The sequence below is a fragment of the Octopus bimaculoides genome, chromosome 6, assembly GCF_046866305.1.
Source record: "Octopus bimaculoides isolate indiv1 chromosome 6, ASM4686630v1, whole genome shotgun sequence".
Taxonomy (NCBI): Eukaryota; Metazoa; Mollusca; class Cephalopoda; order Octopoda; family Octopodidae; genus Octopus; species Octopus bimaculoides.
The window spans coordinates 60,308,323-60,323,818 of NC_142933.1; positions in this window are offsets into that span (position 1 = coordinate 60,308,323).

Genomic DNA, 15,496 nt, shown 5'->3' on the forward strand with positions numbered 1-15,496 from the left:
CAAATCATTTATAAAATCAGTTATGCAATACAAATCAAATTCGTTAATACAATTAATCATAACTAATCCGCCCCGCCACAGCCCTTAAGCAAACGATTTGCTGCCCGCAGACAAGTCCGTATGGCCAAGTCGGGGTCCGTGGCGAGGCAGATAAAATCCTCCATGTCAAAGGTGGCTATAATCCTTGACAGGATCCTATTAGTCACGACCTCTTCAGCCACCTGCGGAGGCCATGTTGAACAGGACGAGCAAGCCGAGAAAGATCTTTCTTGGTTTTTTTTTTCTTTTTCTTTTTTTTTTACAGGTTTCGGGGGTTGGGGGCCTCCCTCGGCACACCCGAGGGGTCCTCCTCTCTCGAAACCTGTATTTCATCGGGTGAGCAACCGTTGTTGCTCCCCTTTCTTTTTCTTTTCGTGGAGGGTTCCACCTCCACGACTTCCTCCGTCTCCCCCGCTAATTTTTTTTTGGGGGGGGCGGAGGACACACTTTTTCTCCCCTGCTCCGGGGCTTCACCTCGGCCCCGGGAGAAGTTCTTTTTAATATGGCCAGGTTCCAGGCATAGGTGACACTTGGTTGGGGGGGGGGGCGTCACTCAAGCACCACTGGGTACATGGACCCGGGCATTTTCAAGAAGTCAGGGAATTTCATCTCTGCTGCGGCTACCGGGGTCCATAGGGTTAAATTTGCTTTAACCCCATCCCAGTTCACCGCAGCAATCAAATTAACATTTAAAAGCCTGGGCCCACTGTCCCCAAGCCCTGCCGGATGGCATCAGCAATTCATCCGGCCTCGGTGCCTGGGGGCAGACCACATACCCAGGCCTTTACAATCTTCTTCCCGCAATAAGATGGGAGGAACAAAATTTCCTCTCCCTGCAGGGGCTGACTGGCCACAATAGCAGCCTCTTCAGGGGAGTCAAACAGCAACCACACCGTTGCATATTTGAGTCCCCTGGTTATAAAGTACTTTCTACCTTGCAAACAACATGCCAGTTCTTGTTCTATTTTGTCTTTATTGAAGAGGGCAATGGTATTGCGTGATCTAGAATAGGTCCGCAAGACCACTGTCCTCTTTTCCATTTCCTCCAACCACCGCCTGGGTGGGCACAATTCCCACTCCAAGGCAGTGGCTTCGTTACTTTTTTCCCCCATGTTTGTTTGTAAGAGTTCACAAATAAAGTTCAATAAGGAAAACGAAAACGAAAGAAAGAAGAAATACACAGTTCCAAATAAAAGATAGACTGAAGGCAGATAAAATACAGTTCAAACACGAGAAACACAGGTAATCCGGGTTCTTCTAGAGGTACTCCAAAACAAGGCACTCCAAAACAAGGCACTCCAAAGCTTCTCCGGAAAAAATACCAAAAATTTCTTCACCGCTGTGGTGAAACGAAACCGTCCACCACAGACAGCAAGCACACAATTCGCTCACAAATGCGAACACAAAGTTTCTTCAGCAAAAAATGCCAAACAATAAATTTTCACTGCTGTGGTGGAGCGGATACGCCTAGCACAAACAGTAAACATAATTTGTTCGCAAATGCGAACGCAAAATTTTTTCGGCCAAAAAAAGGCCAAACAAAATTTTCACCTTATAGCATGAATGCAGCTACTAACATAGCTAGGAAATTTTTACAAACCAAACGAGGAAGCCAAGTACATAGGCATAAGTTCCAACGATCCACCAGCAGTAATTAAACAAATTAAAGCCAAACAACATTAGCAGGCACATCTCCAATTTATCCACCGACAAAGACGCTTTTGAAAAAGCTGCCCCATATTATAATGCTGCATTAGAAAGGTTCAACTTCAAGAATAGCACATACTACATTGGACCAAATATAAATAGACTAAAAAGACGCCGACAGAGAAAAATCTTATGATTCAACCCACTTTATAGCATGAATGTAGCAAGGAAATTTTTAAAGCTAATAGACAACCACTTTACACTCTAACACAAATACCACAAGATCTTCAGCAGAAATACTGTTAAAGCTAGCTATAGTTTCCTCCTCAATATAAGGTCAATAATACTCAATCACAATAAGCATAGACACACCAGAAACACCCCAGAAAGGCAATGCAACTGTCCGCTAAACCGCTGTCCTCTAAACAATAACTGTCTCGAGAAAGAACTCGTATGCAACGCTAAGATCATGGATCCCAACAGAATAGCAAAGGCGTATATCGGAATGACAGGCAACTCGTTCAAGGAAAGGTATACACAACATCTAGCGTCATTCAGAGACAAAAATATAAAAATCATGCAACATCCCTGTCAAATGTGATATGGATATTGAAAGAAGGTGAAATAAGCAGCTCCCAGATAGAATGGAAAATTATTGCTAAAGCCAAAAAATACAGAGGACGGGGTACCAAATGTCAACTCTGTATTACTGAAAAATTAAACATTATAAATCAACAGATAGCATCCTAAAATTAGGGATGAAACCTTCTTTCCCTGCATACACAAGCAATATTTTATACTCAAATATTTCAAAGAGCCACTATCTGCGACGGTAAGTCCCACCAGGATAGCCCCTTTCCTAAACGAGAATACATATAGCACACAAAGAAGAAATATACCCCAATGACGAACAACCTATAAGAACATCATGCCCAGAACAAAAACAAAATAATGCAAACAAATTGACTACACAATTTGTCCAAAACATAAAAATTCTAAAGATGCCACCCTAGAGTAACGTCCCTTGATTCATTGATTCATTGCTTTGCTCACGTAAATTTGTGAGAAACCTGTGAACTAAAGGAGACTGTGTTTTCCAAAATGGAGGCGAACACCTTTCTCCACGTTATCGGCTTGAACATGTATTAAGACACTAGGATATTTTTCTACTGTTCTTAACATGAAACCAATGGCAGCCTTAATTCACACATACATATTGATAGATAGATAGATATGTGCGCGCGCGCGTGTATCACCTAGTCTGTAAAGTCTGGCCACAAATGTATGTCTTGCGCAGGCCTAGTGAGCTACTAGAAAAGCCATGCAGAAAGATGTTACAAACTACAACTTCCTTGCCGGGGGTAATTTCACATGCTCTGTCTGTCAGAAAATGTGTAGAAGTCGCTCAGATTTATCTAGGCATATGAGGGTGCACAGAGAAAATCAGTAGAATGACCCTGGACAATTACAATGTCAGAAGAATGTGTATGAATGTCGAATCTGCGACAAGCTCTGTCAGGATTCAAGAGCCATTGTTGTTTCACATGTAGTTCTGTGATACATTTTATTATTGAGCCATGGTCATACTCGTTTGACGAGTCGACAGTCGTCGTCATCGTCATGTCTGCATATCTATCTATCTATCTATCTATCTATCTATCTATCTATCTATCTATACACATACACATATATACATTTATTATACAATTAATGCATCAAATACTAATATACATATATAGTAAATATATACCGAATTGATAGGCTTGAATTATAAATCTTGTGTTACTCTTTAAACATGTAATAAATTATGTACCGGTCATGTATTGTGTTTAATTGAAGGGTCCTCCGTCAATTTCAACGATGAACGTTCAACAGTTCGATGATCTGAACTATTTACTCGCTAAAATAACTGTGAGCATTCCACTGACACTTGTGCTCCCAACGAAATCCTTAGCAACCAATATCCTTGAGTTGCAAACTTTAATCGATGTGACAAGCCACTGCACAGTTTCTATCTGCTTAGTTTTACTCACAAGGCTTGGATCGACTTTAAAGGCACTCGCATATGATGCCGCGCTGTAGGATCGAACCTTAACCACTCGCTCGGAAATGCCTTTTAGAAATCGCATCTTAGTAGGATATGTTCTGATTAGCGGAGATGAATCTATAGCCTTGTACAGTGTGTGTTTTAATATATTTATGCTTGTTGTTTAGCTCTAGCTGAGCCCTGATGGAGCAGACTTGAGACCAAAATATTTCATCTTTTCTTTCAGTTATAATATATCGAGGACCGCATTATTCAACCTGTCTTTCTTTTTTTAAGTCAGTAGGGTGTGGTTTGGCTGCTATGTCTTTCAAGGTCGAGCGATCACGATAACGGCTCGTGATGATGTATGTGTGAGTGTATGCATGTATGTTTTTATGATTTATTGTATAAGGTCGTTGTTATTTTTCAATGGTGTGCATGGCTAATATTTTACTTCCACCTACGAACCCCTCCTTCAAATTATGCCGCCACTCTTTGGTAATCTGAGTCACTCTGAATCCAACTGAAAAGACGTCATATTTGCATGAAATTTATCAATCTTTGTATTTTGTTTTAACGCATTTCTTTTCTCTGTCTCTCCAAATTCCAACCGTTAACAGAAAATTGTTTTAGAGCAATTTGTTATTTACAGCTTCATGGCTTGCTCTTTGTAGCAAGACATATCATTGAGGCAAATAATTTGTCTTGCAAGAGGTAAAGTTTGGATCACAACTCTAATATATCAACTACGTAGTCATCATACTGACAAATCTTGTGGATCAAAATATTTCTGGCCAATTTCTTCTTTAAAAACAAAATGGTATTATGTATCGAATATTTTTGAAAAAAATTCATCTACGATACGTTGATTCCAATCCAGACAAATATTTCATAAATTATTGACGCGTTGGCAGTGTTTGGTTTCTGATGTTACGAGAATAAAACAATAGATTTAAACCGGCACTGCGTGTGCAAATTAATTAAAATTAATTACATGAAATGATCGTCATTCGGAAAACCAGAACATAAAACGGCTCAAACTCTGAGTTTCATTAAGCGTGGACACGTTTGTAATACATTTGAATCATCGGTTTGAATAAATGGCTGATCGCTGATTCAAGCGTGATTCAAACGTGTTGACGCTTGATGGAACTCAGAGTTTCAATTATCTTTGGTTCCGGCCGATCAAATTACACACACACACACGCACGCACGCGCACGCACACACACGCACACGCACACACACACACACACACACACACACACACACACACACACACACACACACACACACACACACACACACACACACACACATTAGTAGAACTTTACTGATACAGCTGTGGCAAATTCCTAAACGATTGGTGTTAAAATTCAGATTATGCCAACAATGTCAATTCCATTTACAATAGTAACATTTATGCTCAAGAAAATGTAGTAGAAGCCAGTATTCCTAAGGTTTTTTTCTACTTTATAATTAGGAAGGTAAATTAAGAATAGAGAATAATTGGAAGAAGAAAGATAAAGCTAAAATAAGTAAATTCACCAAAGCGAAAGCAACGAAAGCGCTAAAAAACGAGATAGATGAAATCTATAAAGAACTATAATTCAGGATACAAAAAAAATAAATAAATAGAAATATAACCCCAAATGCTTCAGATCATGTACACACACACACACACACACACACACACACACACACACACACACACACACACACACACACACACACACACACACACATATGTACACATACATAGTACGAGTTGAATTTCTGTTGGTTGAACAGATGAATGAACACTGTGAAACTCGATGGAGAATCCACCGTTACAAAGAATTTATGTTATCGACCTAAATGGAGGAAAAAACAAGTCGAAGTCGACCCGAACGGACTTAGAGCTTAGTATATAAGGAGGTTATAAATAAAAGAACACTAAGACAGCTTAGTTTGTGCATTGTAGTCTCCTATGCATTGTAATCTATGCATTGTAGTTTCCTATGCATTGTAGTCTCCTACCATATCAACGTCGCTTCAAGAGCAAAATATTTACCTAAATTGTTGTTGGTTTAGTTACAGGCCAGCTCTGAAGGAATAGACGTTGATTAGAAGTGTTCCGCATGTAACCAAGCGCAATTATAGGCGTACCTGGGATTAGATTATGTTATTCAGTGTTCTTTTTTCAAGGCGGTACATCAGGATTTGAGGTAGATTTAGCCGTTATTAGAAGCAAGAAAAACTATGTAGAAATACGAAAGTTGTCTCGCGAAGAAAATAAAGATTAAATATATTTTTTGGCCTGTAAGACACATTCTCGCATAAGTATATTTAATGAGTAAAAACAAATTTGGCATGTTTTATTAAATGCTTATTGAAAGACATTTTAAAGTGGTTTATTGGGGGGAAATGTATGGTCCTGTGCATGTAAATACATTATCATGACAGTTTACTGGATTAAAGAACGAAACCATAAATTTATTGAACATAAACTACGTTATAAAAGTTCTGTATTTCAACTTTTATCGTCTTTCAGATCTCTTGTATAGTTGTTTATATTTTGATGAGGAGAATTGCCATACTTGATGCAAAACTCATGTTTCTTGCTGTTGTTTTGCGTAACGTCGAGCGGTCACCAGGGATGCGCATCACCGCTATAACTTTGTTGTTATCTCCAAGTTTCTTTCATCTATCTAGGGGAATTTTTAATTTAAATAATTAAAAATATGTCTTAAAGTCAACAAAGTCATTAAATAATGTAAAAGCTATATGAGGTGTGTGTTATGTATGCCGAGGAAGAGGATATAATAAAATGATGTAAACTCCCATATCACTGCTGACTTTTTTTTGCAAGTTTGTACTAACAGACTTTGATATTTTGGTTTGTTTTCGTTATTTGTATTATTATTAAGGCAGCAAGCTGGAAGAATCGTTAACACGCCGGGCCAAAATGGTTAGCAGCATTTCGACCATCTTCATATTCAGAGTTCAACTTCCACTGAGATCGACTTTTGGGTTCGTCAGTTGAGCACCGGAATCGATGCAATAGACTTACTCTCTCCCACAAAATTGCTGGTCTTATGCCAAAATTTGAAATCAATATTTTATTATTAATAACAACCATTGCACCTTGTGGATTTATGCTTATTCGTCCTCCCTAGTATATGGCACTCTATCTCTCATCCATAATACGGCCACATTAGACGCAGGGCAATTTTTACATGCAGTTAAATACACACACACACACACACACACACACACACACACACACACACACACACACACACACACACACACACACACTCACACACACACACAGCACGTCTTATACACTGGAAAATACGGTACATTAGTGGAGCTGCAAATGCAGTGCTGAGTGAATTAGATCCCTTGCAATCAATTTGCTCGTGAAGCAAAGCTTTAGACAAAGTTATTTCACCATTCAATGTAAATTAATAATAGTGTGTGTGTGTGTGTGTGTGTGTGTGTGTGTGTAAGCATGTGTGAACGTGTGTGTACATGTATGATGTGTCTGCTGTCATATCAATATCACTAAATTGGAAAAGAAGATTTACGGTTTTGACGGCTGGTTTGTTGTTGTTGCGATGGGGGTAGTGGCGGTGGTGGTCATTTAATGGTGGTTGTATTAAAAATGGTGATTTTGGAAGTGGTTGTGATGAAAATGATGATGATGATGATACAGGAAATGTTTGTGATGAAGGCTGGTAGTTAATAGTGGTGTTGTGGTATGGAGTTAATGTTAGTAGCAAAGCCAGCTAATATTATATAGAATGTGGACCATTTCAAAATTGGCTGTACAGGCGGCAATTGGAGAAAATTAAAAAATAAAATTAAATTTAAAAAAAATTAAGGTAGAAAAACGCACATATACAAGAAAGCAAAAGAAAGAAAAAAATATTTAAATAATCTTATTTAGAATAATGAACGAAAAATTCCAGCACGATATTGAAAATAAAGCTGATTTTAAGCATAAAATTAAAAAAACAAAACAAAAAAACTAAAAACAGAACAGCAGCATTTACATGCACAAAAACTAATAACAAACAGTAAAAAACAAACAAACAAAACAGCTACAAATAAAAACAAAAGCACAAAAAGAGAACACTGTTAATATCTGATATTACTGCTGTTAAAATTGATAAAAAAAAAAAAAGACTTTTTAAATTTCTTAAAATGATTTTTTAAGACGTTTAATATCTTGAAGATTTTAATAGTGAAAAATGCTAGGAAAGCATGAATAATTTGTAAATCTTTTCAAACTAGAAGGAAAACGAAGAAAGACAACAGCTAAAACACAAGAGAAAAAAAGGAGGAAAAAAAGGCAAAAATTCCATAAACATATACAAAAGCACACACTAACACAAACGCTCACATACAACACTCAAATTTTTTAAAATTGGACGGGAAAAAAGTTAAACAAACGAATAATATACGTATGTTTATGTTATTACTGTTGTTATTGTGGCTGTTGTTACTGTTTTATTGGTGCTGTTGTTGTTTTTATGCTCTAATCACAGGAATATGGGAACAAATTGTTGCCTATAGTCGAATGAGGTAAGTATTTAAATTCAAAGAAAGTGGTTGGTAGCTGTTGAACCATGGAAAAAAATCACGCCAAAACGCACGCGCGCACACACACACACGCACACACACACACACACGCACACACGTACATACACACACACACGTATACACTCGCACACATATAATCATGTAGACGCATATACGAATACGCAAACAGCTGAACACAAACTTTGGAGCTTTTAATTTCGCTGTGTTATCCAGTGTTATTAAATATAACGAGGGTAGTGATGGGTAAGAGTTGTGCGAATCCTCGGTGGCAGTGGAAAGAAAGGCCACCAGTTGCGAATACATGTTACAGCCTTATTGTTGGTTTATTAACAAATCTTTTCGCTTCATACTTTTATCTCATCTTTTATGGATGGACATGGAGATTACACACACACACACACTCACACACACACAGACACACACACTGACACACACGCACGTACACATACACACACACTCACACACACACACACACACACACACACACACACACACACACACACACACACACACACACACACACTATTTTCCCTCCCGCTCTCTTTTTTCTCCTTTACGCATACACTCCAGCGCATATACTCATTTACTCACTCTCACACATCTCTTCTATATCTCTCATACCGCGTGCGCGCATACACACACATGTAAATATATGCGAAATGTATAAATAAATTTGCTGCGAATCTGCTTTATCTTAATTTCCCAAGAATTACAGTTAGCTGATATTATTGGAGTTATCTTCTTTGATTATTGCTTTTAGATTTTAAACATCCTTGGAGGGAGTTTTTATCGAATAATTGCAAGATTATCTGGCTTGCAATGCTACACATATATATATATAAGTAAATGTATGTGTGCATGTATGTCTGTATATATGTATACACACACACATACATATACTTGACTTGCTACCCAGCGTTGCCCGGTAAACAATGCACCGGATTGTTTATCAGTTTGTTGAATGGGAAACATGATACATATATACATATATATATATATATATATATATATATATATATATATATATATATATATATATATATATATATATATATATATGTGTGATCTAACTTCTGGACTTCTTTAATTGGAACTTTCCAAATAGTAGTAATCTGTTGAATATATGAACAATTTGTGAATACGAATGCATTGTCTGAAAAGGTACTGATAATGCTTTCCGTATTGAAGAAAGACAACTGTACCTCTTCGTGGTTTAAAGAAGAACATTTTTATAACAACATTTTTGGTAGAACTACTTTTCTTCAAGAATACTTAACCTTTTCATTCCTTATTCTCCGGCTTAAAGCCACATACAACTAACTGTCCATGCTAGAATACTGGTTTCTCAAGATAAATTAAAACATTTGTATGATCTGTTTTTGTGCTTTATGCATAGTCATTGTGAAATATGACTTTATCGAAAACTGGGTCCTCTGAAGAGGTACCTTTTCTTCACTTTCTGATGTATTGAGCTTAATTCTAGGAATCACGACAATGTCTTTTTTTAATGCGCCAAGATTGACGTTTGTTATTATTAGATTTTCGTGCATTTCTTGTACAATCATCTGTTTTCCAGTGCAAAGTTTTTTCTTTTTGCTCTGTATCTCACATACTGATCCATACATTCTTATTCTCTTTAATCTCCCCTTTTCTCCTTCTTTATTTCCTGACTCTTTTAATCTGGAGTCACGCAGCCGTCATCTCAGCTGTTTCCTACTGTTTCCTCGCCCTTGTTGCTTCCCCACACTGTTTGGCATCATCTCTTGTCCCTGTTGATCCCATTCTCTTTCAACGTGATATAATCAATCGGTGTGTATTTGTGTATGTAATAATGTCCAAACAAATCAACAAAGGGATAAAAAAAAAGCCAGAAGAATGAATCAGAAAATGAAAAGTTGAAATGTAAATAATATGAAATGAAAGAAATAGGTATCTGAAACACGAAATGATATATAATCTGTGCAAAATGATGTATCTGTGTATATATGAGAGAGAGACAGTGTATTTGCATGTGTGTGTGTGTGCTGTATGCGCGCTGTGCATATGTATATATATGCATATATATATATATACATACCGCATACACACAAACACACTCACACACATACACATATGCATGTATGTATTTACATATAACTCCTTCGACTATGGGTATATGTCTATTAGTATGTCGATTAAAGCACATTCACCGCTTGGGCTACCTGATGTCATTCACAATAACAATATAATTTTCACTGGATCTACGTCAGAAAATCGTCAGTGCTTGTTGAGTTTATAGTTGATAAAGGAAACGGAAGATGGATTTAATATGAATCTTTATTCAGCACGACGATCGTTTCGACCCATATAATGTACTGAAATTGTTTTGGATTTGGTGCGGGATTATTCAAGACGTAACAGATTACAACGAGGCGAGATGGATTTTTCATTTTAGGTAAAGTAAGACCGGCTGAGGAGAATTGAGGCGCTAGCCAGAATTCAAAATCATGATCCAGGTATATCTGTTACCTTATTCTATAGCTTTTAAGCTAAGATAATGTTAAATTCCACTTGTTTGCCCGATTTCTGTTGGTCCGTTACATATTTTCAGTGTGATTAGAGGTTAAATTGTGGGTTTTTACTTCCACTTTCTAGCAAGCTGGTGCTTCGTGTACCCTCTCATATAATTAAGAATTTAATTTATATATATATATATATATATATATATATATATATATATATATATATATATATATATATATATATGTGTATATATATATATATATATATACATATAGGTTATGAAGGGTATTAGAGTCAACCAAACCCTAAAGATACAGGCAATACCGAGTAAGTGCTGTATACCGACTATTTTAGTTATGCCCCTGTCGTTGTAGCAACATGAGTGGGGAATATAACATAGGTCGTGTATTAGCGTGTGTATGTATAAAGAAAGAAAAAGATAAAGAGGCCAATGTCAAAGTTAGAATTATATTTTTATGTATAAAGTCTTATATATATATATATATATATATATGATATGCATATATATATATATATATATATATATATATATATATATATATATATATATATATATGCATATAGTCGTGTGTCGATAAGCCAGCTGGAGGAGATGTCCTCCTGGGGCTAAAAGCAACAGTAACATCCACCCCTAGGGGTCAGCCACACTTAAGTGGCAATATACTACACTTTATCGTGCAGTTACTGTTAATACTTCATTTAGAGAATTAACATTGCTTGTTTTCACCTTTTCAATATCAGTGAAGAATTTCACTGGAAAAGAAGATATAAGGTTTGCCAGGTTTTTGTCTCTCTCACCAAGGTCATCAGCTGTCGAACGCCGACGAAGGGAAATAACCCTGAAATCCGGATACGTTCGTGCTGCTGATCGAGGTGAGAGGGATAACTTCCCTTGGCAAACAGGACACAGTCGTGTGTCGATAAGCCAGCTGGAGGAGATGTCCTCCTGGGGCTAAAAGCAACAGTAACATCCACCCCTAGGGGTCAGCCACACTTAAGTGGCAATATACTACACTTTATCGTGCAGTTACTGTTAATACTTCATTTAGAGAATTAACATTGCTTGTTTTCACCTTTTCAATATCAGTGAAGAATTTCACTGGAAAAGAAGATATAAGGTTTGCCAGGTTTTTGTCTCTCTCACCAAGGTCATCAGCTGTCGAACGCCGACGAAGGGAAATAACCCTGAAATCCGGATACGTTCGTGCTGCTGATCGAGGTGAGAGGGATAACTTCCCTTGGCAAACAGGACACAGTCGTGTGTCGATAAGCCAGCTGGAGGAGATGTCCTCCTGGGGCTAAAAGCAACAGTAACATCCACCCCTAGGGGTCAGCCACACTTAAGTGGCAATATACTACACTTTATCGTGCAGTTACTGTTAATACTTCATTTAGAGAATTAACATTGCTTGTTTTCACCTTTTCAATATCAGTGAAGAATTTCACTGGAAAAGAAGATATAAGGTTTGCCAGGTTTTTGTCTCTCTCACCAAGGTCATCAGCTGTCGAACGCCGACGAAGGGAAATAACCCTGAAATCCGGATACGTTCGTGCTGCTGATCGAGGTGAGAGGGATAACTTCCCTTGGCAAACAGGACACAGTCGTGTGTCGATAAGCCAGCTGGAGGAGATGTCCTCCTGGGGCTAAAAGCAACAGTAACATCCACCCCTAGGGGTCAGCCACACTTAAGTGGCAATATACTACACTTTATCGTGCAGTTACTGTTAATACTTCATTTAGAGAATTAACATTGCTTATATATATATATATATATATATATATATATATATATATATATATATATATATATATATATATATACATATATATATTTAATATGGGTGTATGTGTGTGTGTGTATGTGTGTGTGTGTGTGTGTGTGTGTGTGTGTGTATCTTTGTGTTTATCCATCACCACTACTTGATCACCGGTGTTGATTTACCGTAACTTATCAATTCGGCAAAAGAGACCAGCAAGGTAAAACTTAAAAACAAGTGCTGAGGAAGATTTGTTCGACTAAACTCTTCAAGGGGTGCCCCAACATGGCTACAGTCCAATGACTGAAAGAAATAAAAGATATATTTTATTTATATGTCTGTATGTATGTATGTGTGTATACATACATACATACATACATGCATGCATGCATACATGCATGCATACATATACATACACACACATACAATGTGTGGAGAGAGTGAAAAATAGAGTGAGAGTAAAGAAAGATGATATCACAAGTTACAAATTGCAGCATGTAAGACAAATGGTTATGTCCAACAAATTTAAAGTATATTTTGTATATTTCTCTAGGCCTCGTCGCGTTTTATCTAGAGGTTTCGGGACCAAGAGAATGACTTGCTCAGCAAAATCTACAACATTCATCACAAGGCCCCTTATTATTCACCCACTGAGCGAATAAATGCCATCGTTGTCTCTTGAGAAACAACACTTTTCTGTATCCTTTAACAAGAGGACTCAACTTTGATGCTTATTGGTTATTTTAAAGCCACTGTTGATAGTACTATTTCATAATTTTACTGAAACTTCACCTAAATTCTTCTGTAGTTTCTATTTATTCTGGAGTTTCTTATTTATTGCGTTAGAATTGTTGCCCCCATTCAGAAGCCACTACAACGAGTAAGGTTCTATTATGATCACTCGATTTGCAAGAAGTAGCAATCAAATCTATCTCCTATGAATTCCATCTTTCTGTCTTAATAAAAGAAAGGACATATTAGATCATGTAGTCGTCGGTACATCTAAAAGGACAGGATGGTCGGAAGTGGAATGCCTTTGGTTATAGATCTGTTCAAATAGTGTTGACCGAAGTCAAACAATATACAAAGGGGTAGCTACTACATGATAGCTTGACTTGCTAGTAGTAGTAGTAGTCACATCATATCCCTACACATCATATCTATCAACTTAGCAAAAAGGAAAACTGATATATGATTATGTAGTCAAATATATTATGCCAGGGGTCTTCAACCTTTTTGCTTCTCTGCACATTTTAGATTTTCTAACAGCTCTCACGGATCCCTAAAAATTGAAGATTGACAAGAATGTATTGAATTTATGAAGGTTTCCATTTAATTGTTAGCAAAAAGTTACTTTAAGTTCTTCAAGTTTCATCAGCGAGCCAGTTATTAATCTGCTGAACCTGCCAGTTTTAAATTGCGTGAAACTTGGGTCTGCTTTTGGCAAAAGTTCATTAAGTCCAGCAACGATTCAAGGAACATCACATTGTTCTGAGATTGGGTCTGAGTTTTAATTTAATCCCCAATAATACCGAAAGTATTTGACATGCAGATCCATTACACAAATTATACAAATTCGTAGGAAATACATAATGAGCAGTATCATTAAGCCGGAGTTCAACCAGCTCCTCCTTCGCAGTTTCTTTTTTTTCGATAAATCAAATATTGTGTGTTTTCAAAAACTTCAAGTGGAAAGATTTGAATTTTAATTTAAATTTGAATTCAAATTGTATTTCGGTTCTTTCTCCAACCAATTGACAAACATATTTGATCACTGCTGATTGGTGACTGTTTTGCTACTGCATGCAATAATTGTTGAAATAAAATAGCAAGGAAGTTCTTAGTGCTAGACTTTTTGAAAGTAATTTATTCTGTAATCTTGCTTTTTTTTAAACTTAAAAATGATTTATTGTAATTTATTACAATAAATCATTTTTAAGTAAAAAAAGTGTTTAGCAAAATTAATAAAAATACAAAAATACGGAATAAATTACGCTCCGATAAAACATGAGATAATTGTATTTCACTTCAGTATTTTTAATTAATTAACTAGATAATTAATATTTTAATTTTATAACCAATTAATTAGATAATTAATTCTCTGTAACCAATATGCGTGTTTTATTGGCATTAAGATCTTCCCTAAGTACATGAATATCTGCTTCAAAAACATGGTTTCACATCAAGAACATTACAAAACAAATATAAGAATGTTTTGTTGTCTGTAAAACAGTAAAACAATACATTCTGGTAGAAGTAACTACACCAAATACTTGGATCTTAATCATTTTCTGCAGTCCCTTTGCAACTAAAAAATTGGTTAAATACTCTTGAAAGATACGGCAAACAATAAAACGCCGGAAAGAACACTTTACAGATCTGTTCTTAAACCTTTCCGATGTTAAATAATGGAAAGAATTAACGGGTTGCTGCCACAAAGAGATACCAGAATATGGAAAGATTCTGTTAAAAATAAGTAATTTAAATTCTAGTAAGATCCCCAGACCGAAATAGAATACCCTTAAAGCCCTTGAAAACAGGAAGTGACACTGTGACTTCTGCAATACACAGAACGATAGTTACTCGTTGAGAAAAAACTCTAATTCCACTAGATTGATCTTGTACTGGTGTTTATTCATGAAGGTAAAGGACCTAAATGTCTATGAGACATTTTCTGTGATTTCATTGTGTTAGAATCTGCGGACAAAGTTCTCTCTGGAGGTATGTCAAACCGCCTGATGCGTGATATCTCTCTTATACGTTTACCAGAAACTCAGTCTGGTTCCCAAGTGCGCAGCGAGAAAATGGACATGATTTTCTCCCTTACGTAACTTCAGGAGAAGTGTGTTGAACATAAAAGTTCCACTCTATCAAGTACATGTTGACCTTACTGAAACCTTTAAAACAGTTAATAG